The sequence below is a fragment of the Pteropus vampyrus genome, unplaced genomic scaffold, assembly GCF_000151845.1.
Source record: "Pteropus vampyrus isolate Shadow unplaced genomic scaffold, Pvam_2.0 Scaffold91, whole genome shotgun sequence".
NCBI lineage: Eukaryota > Metazoa > Chordata > Mammalia > Chiroptera > Pteropodidae > Pteropus > Pteropus vampyrus.
In genome coordinates, this window is record NW_011888872.1 from 6314572 (window position 1) to 6322675 (window position 8104).

Sequence of the window (8104 nt, forward strand, 5' to 3'; positions counted from 1 at the left end):
TCGCTTAGCATGATTATCTCAAGGTCTATCCATGTTGTCACAAATGGCAGTATTTCATCTCTTCTTATGGCTAATATTCCATTGTGTATATGTACCACAGCTTTTTTATACCATAATTATCTTTAATATAACTATTTATAGTGTAATTACTCTAAATATTTTTACATACATTTAGAACCACATCAGACAGTTATAATTTTTGTTTCAACCATCAGACATAATTTAGAACTTTAGAAGAAATGTCTATTGCATTTACTCATGTTTTTGTTTACCATATTCTTTATTCCTGATTATTTTACTTTCCAATTGCTATTGTAATAAATCACCACAGATTTGCTGGAATAAGATGACACAGATTTATTATTTTATAGTTCTGAAGATCTGAAGTTTGAAATAAATTTCACTAGATTAAAAGGTGAGGTATTAGTCAATCTGCATTTTTTTTCTGACAGCCGTTTGAAAGAATCTGTTGACTTTTCCAGCTTTTAGAGGCCACCTGCATTTCTTGGCTTGTTTTGTTTTTTTTCTAATCTGGCAATATTTAACTCTGATACTTTGTTGTTTTCCCCAACCCAAGTTATAATCTGTAGTGCTGGCCAATAAATTCTTAAGTAGAAACCTTTGAATCTTATTTTATTTTCACTTTACCTGGAATTCAGTCCTTTCAGTTATGATCAATAATATTTCCATCAGTTTTTCCTGAGTCAGAGTTTATCTCCATGTATTCTAGTTTCTAAGATAAGATTTCTTTCTTTCTAAGTCCTGCTACCCTGTTTTTATCTAGCCACAACATGGATGTAATATATGTAGATATATCTCCCTGATGATACCTGTTTGTTGGATGGATTCCTGATCACTTCTAGCCTTGGATGCCATGTCTGTGTGCTACATCCTCCTGTGAGATCACTAGCTTTTTCCTTGAAACACTGAAGGCTTTAATGTATCTTGAACATAATTAAACTTTCTATGCCCTTTGAACAATTTCTTACTCTCACTGCCCAGGTACTGTTTTATTCTCATAGTTGATTTTCCTCTAACATAGAATTTTAAATTTCATTTTGCACAGAAACCCAACCAAAGGGTTGTCAATTCAGCTCCATCAATATTTTATAAACTAAGCTTTCCCTTTTTAAATTTTTAAATTCTTGTGGCACAGTGGCTCTGGTATTCTGCGTGATTCTGTGCCTCTATTCATTTAATTAATTATTAAATGTTTTGGTTTTAGAGTGTAGAGTTTCACATTTGAGTTTAGAGTTTGAGATTATAAATTTCATTGCTGATAGTCACAGTGTCATCTACTCAAAGGACCTAGAACATGAGGCAATAAAGCTTTAATTCTGGAGGCAGACTTCCTGGGTTGACTTGCTTTCATCACTTACTAAGTGTAAACTTGGGCAAGTGATTTAACCTAAGTTGAGCACATTTATTGTCATTAAGTGGGAATAACAGTAATAATGATATTTGTATATTAGATTTTTAGTGATGATTAAATGAAATATTATATACAAAGGAAAATACTAGCACAGTTCTTGGCATATAGTAACTTTTCAATAGATGCTATGATTTTTTTTTTTAGTTATATATTTGTAGCAAAAATTGAAACTTAAAATTCTAAACTTAACACTATCAATTAATTTTACCTGCCATTAAAGTTTGATTAGTTTTACATTTAGCAAATAACCAAAAAGGTCTGTTTATTTAAAGCTGTCTACTACATACCTGAAGAATAGTCCTCTGTAAACAATAAGGCTACTTGGTTACAAGTTGTACATCCGCTTGACTTCTAAAACTAAGCATAGATGTGGTCCTCAGAGTGCATCACGGGGGAAGGTAGTAGAAATGCAACTTCTTGGGCCCCACCCATGACCTACTAAATCAGAAGTCCTGGGCATGAGGTCCAGTAACCTGTACTTTAACAAGCCCTGCCAGGGATTCTGATGCACACTCAAGTTTGAGAACCACTGTTCGGTTAAGGTTTGACCTGCTTAATGCAATTCCTGTCTCATAGCTCTGGCTACAGCATTCACCATTCTTCCTGCTGTCATGCTCATCATATGCTTTAGCTGGTTAGGATCCCAGAAAGCCCAAAGTAGAATTAAACATATTAGATTTAGAGGGAAAAACATTTTTGATCTAAAGGTAAGGAAAAGCTGTAATGGTTAAACCAAGCTGTCAAAGCTCCTGTAAATAATCACTGGCATTGCCTTGATTATTTCATTTTGATTGTTTGCTTTTCTGTTTAGTAACAACAGCCAGGTCCTCAGGATCTTCATTTTCCTTCCTTGGAAATAATCTCTGAGAAACTAGGATTTGTTGGTGTCTATGAGAACCTTATGGATTTTTGTTTTAAGGAGCCTCTTAATTTAATCTTAGTATAATCCAACCCCCCCCCCCTTTTTTTTGGTTAGCGTTTCAATGCTTATTTTATTTTTTTAAATTTTTTTATTTTTTAGGTGAGGCAACCCTTGGTTGACCTCACAAATTGCAAGGACCTTGTCAGCTTACATTCCCTTATTTTTTTATTTTTTATGTCTACAGCACCTGGTCTTCCTAGGTGGTTTCCCACCCAAGTACTAACCAGTCCCGACCCTGCTTAGCTTCCGAGATCAGACAGGATTGGGCTTGTTCAGGGTAGCATGGCTGTAGACAAGGCTTATTTTAATACATGAATAAACTTAGAGTGACTGCTGAAAACCATTTTTGGCTGTTTAAAAGAATTTGGGCACAGCCTCAGCAGTTGAAAATATAATTTCATTTATTCTGAACAGATAATTTTTGGATAAACAGTAATTCAGTAGCTTAAAACTATTATTGTTATGTTTTTACATTTTTCTAAGCATGCAAATTGAAGCATAAACATATAGAAATGAGAAAGGAAATGTTGGATCTTATGTAAATTAAGTATATGAATACTCCAAAAATAGCATGTTCTTTTCACTTATTTGTATAAGAATTCTAGTGATTGGAAAATCCAAGGAAAGAATTAGATTTAGGGTAGACAAATCTGTATCACTTCTGCCACCTCCTTACAGTGGAGTTTGGGTAAGTTTTTTAATATGCTAAACCTATGATTCCTCATATTTAAAATGAAGACAGGAAGACCAATTTCAAAGGTTGTTGAAAATTAAATGAGATGATATAGGTAATTATATGGCATAGAGTGAGAGCTCAAGAAATATTGTCAGTATGTCTGAAGCATTTTGAACATTATTTAGTTTTGATTTGCATTTAGTAATCTAATTGATAAGGCAGTTTATATACATTTTTATTTCTGGTTCTTTGGATCTTTCAATTTTTCCCTGAGGTGTATGGAATAGATCTATTTATTTTTATTTATTTATTTTTAACAGAGAGAAACATTTTAATGACACTTATTGCCAACTTTGACTCTTCTTTAGAATGAAATCTAAACTCTAGATTTGAAATTTAGGAGTGATTAATTTTGGAGGCCATCTAGTTTAAGTTCCCCCTGTAACAGATAAAGAATCTGTGGCCCTGATAGTGGAAATGACATACCCAGCGTCTCATAGGTGGTTGTTGACATGGTGTCACCTGTTCCTTATACGTTGGTAACCTGTCAGATGGCAGGGAGAAATATATATTCTCAAATGTCCAAAGCTCTTCAGCTTGGCCTATGAGGCCCTACTTAATTTGGCCTCTACTTCCAGCTTTGTCTTTACCACTTCCCACCTCACACTTCATGATTCTACAATATGTGTATTACTGAGCGTTTTCAGTATTTCAGCTCTGTTGATGTTATTTTCTTTGCCTGAAAGACTTCCCACTCTTCCCCATTTTTAACTCATTAATTCTAATTGTGAGTCACAAAATAGGAGTCCTTAATACCTCCAGAATCTTCTCCCTACCTCCCACCCACACACATCCCAAGACCTCCCAGGCTATGCTTCGAAAGAGCTGGGAACATATTTATTTCTTTATTTTTAGTATCTAGCATAGAGTCTGGCACATTTTATATGTTCAGCCAATGCTTGTTGAATTGAGCTGTTGTTTGGCTTCTGTGAATTATATTTTGGATTATTTTACTTATATGTCATTGCAATCTTTATTTTCTAATACTTTAGACCCTAATGCCCATGACACAAGGTTTATTTCTGCAAGTAGCTACAAGAATGGTCCTGAGACCTGAGTTCTCCAAATTTACCACTTAAAAGTTATGTGAATACAGAAAACTTATAGTCTCAGTGCCTTGGTTTCTTTCTTTCTTAATTTTTTTTTGTTGTCGTGGTAAAAAATTTGACCACTTTAGATGCCTCATGTAAGTTGAATCAGAGAGTATTTATCTTTTTGTGACTGGCTCATTTTACTTAGCATAATGTCCTCAAGGTTCATTCATGTTGTAACACGTGACAGGATTTCCTTCCTCTTAAAGTCTGCATAGTATCCCATTGTTTGAATATGACATATTTTTTTATCCATTCTTCTGTGGCTGAACAGTTTCTGTTGCTTCCATCTCCTAGCTGCTAGAACCATGAATATGCAAATATTTCTTCAAGATTCTGCTTTTAATTCTTTGAGTATATGCCCAGCAGTAGAAACTTTAATCATTTTCTTTGAATGATTTAATTTTGTAGTCCTGAAGAAGTAGGTGTTACAAATCAAAATAGCCCTGACCACTAATTTACTTATCAATTTGATGATTTACCTGTTAGCAAATAGAGTGATGTCAACTATTAGTTGGATTTCAGGCAGCAGGGAAAGCTAGGATTGGCTGCTATCATTTTCAACCTCCATAGGCTCTGTAAATAGACAGGAGAGATACTAGGGGAAAAATTGGGAGATTTGAGGTCATATGAATCATTTGAAGACCAGAGGGGCTAAGACATTTGTTCCTAAATTGTAGTCTGCAGACCCCTCGGGATCTCTGAGACCCTTTTAAAAGGTTTGTGAGGTTAAGACTACTTTCATAATAATACTAAGATGTTATCTGCCATATACATTGTGCTGATATTTGTACCGGTGGTGCAAAAGGAATAACAGAACTGCTGATACCTTAGCGTAGATCAAGGCAGCACCTTCAAACTATATTCTCTACCATTACGCATGTGCTTTAAAAGGAAAAGAGACTGTCCTCAATGAAGCGATAAAAAAGTACAAAGTTTTGATCCCTGAGTATGTCTTTTTAATATTTTGTGTTAAAAAGGGAATGTACACGTAAAGCACTTCTGTTGCACACCGAAGATGACTATATTTCTACTAAATGAGAAAAAGTGTTTGTGTGGTTGAGTTGAAAGCTGATTCAGACACCTAGTTATGGAGCACTGTTTTTTTTGAAATAACTACAAAGACTTTTTTTGATGAGCTCAGTGATATATTGATGATTTTTTTTTTTGATATATGATGAAAGGTGTCAACATTTGGAAGATCTGTATAACTCATGAACTAATATTTTCAAAATGACCAAAACATGTTATTACAAAATCATGCATGGATAAAAGATCCATTCATAGCACAAGATAGATCAGTAATTTTAATGAAACGGAGTATAAAATAAATATTCATTGATACAAATTTTACATTGCAACTAAACTTTAAGAAACTACCATTTGTTGAGTTTGGATATAGTATAAAAAAGTAATAGCCACAGTTATCTGAAAAGGCTATTAAAATACTCCTTCCTTTTCTAACTAAATATCTGTATAAGATTGTCTTTGTATCTTTTAACCAAAATAACATAATGCAATAGAATGGATGGGAATCCAGTAGTCTTTTAAGACTATTATTAAAAGACATTTATAAAAATATAAAAATGCTATTCTCATTCCTTTTATGTTTCAGAAATGAAGCTTTTTTTAATGAAAATATGTTGTCATGGGTTATTCCTGCTACTTTTAAGTAAATTATTAAGTATATTTAAGATTTCTCATATGATAAATATCAATATATACATAACCCACAAAGCCAATGCTCTTTTTTATTGTTAATATTTGTTAAGTATGTGAAGTAGTCCTGAGAGCTGTCTAGGAAACACAATATATATCTGTTTCTTATATCTTTCACAGACATTTCCCTTTAATCTCAAAAATTTTGAGAGCCATGTCTAGCCTAGGGCAAAGATTATGTGGACATATAATCTTGGACATTTAGAATGATAAATTCTAAACTTTTTTCTTTAGTGAGTCAGTAAACCCGTAAAACATATTATGGGCCACTGTAGAGCCTTTATCAATTGCATATATCCTAGAGTCCATTTGAAAATAAGAGCCTGCTCTCTGGCAGAGGACATGGTGAAGGGGGACAGACTTATTTGGATTTTCCAAGTGATTTGATGTATCAGCAGGGATTTTGTATATTTCTATAAAAATACAGTGTCTGTTTTCAGGTTTGTTTATTTGTGAGGTGGTGGTGGTGGGGCTTCTTTGCAGCCTACTAAAGTGGTTCTTAATTTTTATCAACTAGGTAACAGTACATCTCAAATACATATTCAAGAAAGTTCACCCACTTCGTCTTTCTTCTTGGCTTTCAGATCTCAGAGCATCTAGGCTGAGATTTGACCTTTTATTCTTTTCCTCCAGGAGAACTGATTTTGTGTTTAACCACCTTCTAAGCAAGGCGTATTTTTATTTATGGCTTGAAGATTTTTAAAAATGCATCAAAGGAATTCCTAGACAATTTCATGAGCATTAGATAGGTGGAACATGCTTTTGTTTCTTAACTAGATAATGTGATAAAATTGAATGTGATCTAGTCCTATCCTAAATTGGAAGTATTGATAAAATTATAACTAGTACATAAAGAATTTCACAATTCTACTCACAAACCCACAGTTCCTTACAGGGTCTATATCTGCATCATCATTTAAGATCTGTGTTAAGTTTAAGTTCTTCTTATGGCCATTTTGGACAGATTTCTGATGTATCAAGCTATATATTTCTGTAGCTAACATTCATAATCCCATAGAAAAAACTTGGAGAAATGAATGGGAAATAGAATTACTATATAAATAAAATAGTAATGTAAACAAATACAGGATATGTCTGTTGTCCACAGTGTTTTTTTCTTTCTGAGATTTAAAACAGAAGCTTCAAAGTAATACGAAAATACTAAAATTCAGAGTTAACCATTTAGGTTTTATTCTTTGAGAAAATTGAAACTACTCATACTCATCTAATCATGTGTTTACAAGTGCAAACTATTGAAATTATTATCTACTTGCAGGTTTAAAAAGTAGATTTTAAAAATTCCTACATTGAAAGCCTACATTTTTTTGGGTGTAATTCCTACATCTAACACCGACATTTCTTGTACCTATAAGATGTCTCACAGGAACCTAGATAAATATTTTCCGCCTCTTAAATCTTTCGGTTATTTTAAATGTACAATCAAATGTTGCAGAAAATCTTCATGAAATGTACATCCCTTTGGCTCCATCTTTACCCACTCCTCCAGGTAAACCCAATATTCCAGGAACTCTTTGAAATCTCATAAACACCCCATTCTTTTTTAATAAAGAAAACCCACTTTATATCTATTACTCTCTCTGCCCAAAATGCCCCTCATTTTTGAATTCCTAGTCAACATCTAATCATTTTTCAGAACAATAGTAATTTAAGTAAACCCCTCATACTGATGTGGGCTTAGTATAGAGAAAGTGCTGTTCTAAGCATTTGTACATATTTGGATACATTTAATCCTTACAACTACTCCATGAGATAAGTACTATTATTACCCTCATTTTAAAGAAGAGGAAACCGAGGCACAGAATTTCTTAGGATACATCCTTATTGTGTGTTAAGTGCACACGACTATGTAATACTGTCACCTTTCCTAGAAAGCCTTCTATGATGTCTCTGGGGAAAAAAAGCCTTCATTTCTGTTTCTGGTTCATACCTTGGCTGCCACGATTTGTTTTTTCTTATAGTAGATTTCTTATAGTAGACTGATTTCTCTTTTCCTTATAGTAAGCAGTGAAACTATGAAGAGCAGAAAGTGTGTTTTATTCAGCTTTGTACTGAGGCTAGTGTTCATGACTCCAGAACATGCCTCTTTGGCATGTAGATTATTTGGAGCTGAGAGCAATTAAGACCCAGTAGATTCAAGAAAAACTTTTAACTATCTCTTAACTAACTAAAAGAATTTAGATAGG

At 33.5% G+C, this 8104-nt stretch overlaps 1 pseudogene; it reads right to left on the bottom strand.

Moving 5' to 3' along the window:
* Positions 1–2529: 2529 nt before the first annotated feature.
* On the bottom strand, positions 2530–2648 carry LOC111742334 (annotated as a pseudogene).
* Positions 2649–8104: the final 5456 nt, after the last annotated feature.